The sequence below is a fragment of the Emiliania huxleyi genome (assembly GCF_000372725.1).
Source record: "Emiliania huxleyi CCMP1516 unplaced genomic scaffold EMIHUscaffold_1031, whole genome shotgun sequence".
Taxonomy (NCBI): domain Eukaryota; phylum Haptophyta; order Isochrysidales; family Noelaerhabdaceae; genus Emiliania; species Emiliania huxleyi.
In genome coordinates this window covers 1-2,905 of record NW_005202228.1, presented here as the reverse complement: position 1 = coordinate 2,905, position 2,905 = coordinate 1, and positions in this window count along the sequence as shown.

Genomic DNA, 2,905 nt, shown 5'->3' with positions numbered 1-2,905 from the left:
CCGCACAGCCGTGATGATCACACCGACGCTGTCGAGGGCTCGACATCGCTTGCCTGCATGCGGCAGCAGGGAGGCCCGCGGCGCGGCGGTCTGCTGGGGAGAGGCGCGAGAGGCTGACGCCCCCCGCGCAGCAAAGGGCGGTGGGTGGCTACGATAGCAGGCTCTTTGCCTTGTGTGAAGTTGGGTGCCCTGTGACGCGCCAGAAAAGAAAAACGTCGGCGAACCTCGTCGCTATCAGCTATCGACCTACCGTGTCCTAGACCCCCTGGCTGGGTGTCTTCTTCCGCAGCTTTCATCCCTCGCCTCGGTCGCCCTGACCCTCCCTCTCGGCAAGCCGAGGGCCCAACTTGAGAATCGTGCTTTTTGAGTGAAGGAAGTCACTAATTCAACAAACAAAAAGCCGCGCGCGGCAGCGTTGACCGCACGGCCTACTCGCCCAAGTACTCGCTCTCTTTTATGTCCCACCATGCAGAGCGCATCTCTCTCTCTGTTGTGCGAGGCGTGAACCGCGCCCCATTCGCTCTCACCTGGCAACCCTGTCTGCACGTCTCGCGCGCGCGTGAACAAGGCTCCAGGCCCCAAATGACGTGTGAGTGTTAGAGTTGTTTGGTATTGCTAAATCTCTCTCTCTCTAATTCAAACAAATTATTGCTCTCTCTGAAGTCTGAGTGAAGGATCTCAAAAAGTGAAGGTTCCTCACGTGAAGGGCCACACTCGGGCTCGGAGGTGCAGACCCCAACAAATAATTTCGCGCCGCCTCGCCGCGCGCCGCTGCTGCCCTCGCCAGCAGCCGCCGCGGTTGCAGCGCCATCGTCCGGACACTGGCGGGGCGACTTGCCAGAGTGCGGGTGGGCAAGCCCTAAAACGGCGGGAGGGGTAGGGGTGCCGCTGTAGGGGTGTGGAGGGGTCGGGAGGGCGGGAGTGCGGACCGTGACCTGCACCTGGTGTCCGCACTGCCGCATGGACCATGGTGCGAGCCGCCACTCACAATCATAAAAAAACCAATGCGCCAAAGAACTGAGACGCAGATTCTTTGCACCGGTAGCAGGCAGGCAGTGCAAGGTCAAGAGGTCGCGGCACTGGTCATTCGCGATGCGGTAGGCGATGCGATCAGCCGCCGGCAAGCGGCGGTGAAGCCTGGTCATGGCCGGGCAGGCGCGCCGCAGGCGATGCGCTCTCGCGGGGGCCTTGCGTCGTCCCACCTCGAGCCCTCGGCAAGGGCACGTTCACGGGCGTACGTTTACCTCCCCTCACGTGGGCTCCGTTTACCTCTACCTCCGGCGGTCTGAGACAGGTTTCGTTTACCTTTACCTGAGGCCCCCCACGCCAGCCCTAGCCCCCTACGGGGTGTGGACCCTGAGTTGCCACCAGGGGTTGTGCGCTGGGCCCTCCTGCTCGGCTCCAGCCAGTAGACAAGTCTTGTCATCAACAGAGTAGAAGGATCTGACCTCGGGGCCGATGTGACCAAGCGCTGGTAGCGTGGTTTTACCTCACACCCATGGTCTCACAGTGTGCCGGCAGTCGCCGAGCAGTGTCGCTCACACAAGCCGCAGCACAAGTGACTGAGGGCCAGTGAGGGCGAGCCCATCGCTGTGACAGCTGTGGCAGCCGCACAGTAGGCTGTGCCAACTCGCAACTGTGCAGAGCGTGTGAGCAGCAGAGGAGCTGCTCTCCAGGCTTCTGTCGCAAAGAGCTGCATGCCACCGAAGGCGCTGTCGAGGTTCGCCGAGCGTGGCGCAGGTTGGAGGACACCGTCACTGACGAGCGCGTTGGACTTTTCACTCCGGACAAAGACCGCTGCACAGCGGACGGTACTGGCCGTGCAGCGGTCATATCGGCGAGGCGCGGGACCGTCTGTGGCGAGGTGGGTCGCGTCCCTCGATTTCCACCTCAACTCACACGGAGACACGGTCCACACCAATATTTTTACCTCTACCTGCGGCTGCGCCCCCGCCCTCCGCGCCTGGCCGAGGCCTTCCCCTTGCGAGTTGCGTTGCCGCCAAGGGGCCTTGGGGCTATATACACTGTAGTACAGTCGTACACCGGTACAAGGCTTCCTAAGCTCCTAGCGTAGGACGGCGAACACGCGCCCGGCCGGCCAGGCCATACGCATACCAGTACCACATGCCAGTCGTACGCAAGTGTATCCACCTCTCACCACACCACCCTCAAAGGAAACACCTCACCGTACCTTTGAGTACCCCGGCTGAGTACCGCCGGCTGCGCATCATGCACTGATGCGCGCGCGGCGGAGGTCAACGACCGTCTGTACAGGGCGCGAGGCGGGTCGGGCCCCCACCCGTGCCACACGCGTTCAAGAAGAGTTTTGGGACTGCCGCGGCCTCGCTCCCCCTCAGGCGGGAAGCTCGGAACGCCGCAGCTCGTCTGCGAGGATCTGCATCTCGACTCGCAGCCGCGCCACGTCGACGCGCTCCTCGCCCGCCGCGGCCGAGCCGCCCGGCAAGGGAGGAGGCGGCGCCGCCGCCGGCGATAGGAAGAAGGGCTGCTCGCTGTCGGCTCGCTCGACCAGCTGCGGTGCGAGAGGTGTGCGCAGCCGCGAGAGCTTGGCCGGCGGCAGCAGGGGCGTCGCCGCGGGCGAGAGGAGCGGCGAGACGCGCTCGGCGGCGGTGGGCGGCAGCAGCGGCGAGAGCATCTGCTCCGACGTCGAGTCTGAGTCCGCCGAGGAGCTCCGCGCCCGCGCCTGCGCCGTCGCGGGGACACGCTGAGCGCGCATCGGCCCGGCGCGCGCGTCGATCTTCCCCTCGGCCCTCATCTCGAGCAGCTCGGAGAGGACGGCGCCGCAGAGCGGGCGCGCCTCGGGCGCGAGGGAGAGCAGCCGCGCCACGAGCCGTGCGAGGCGCGGCCGCCGCGCCGCAAACTCGCGCGGCACCTGCCCCTGCCTCAG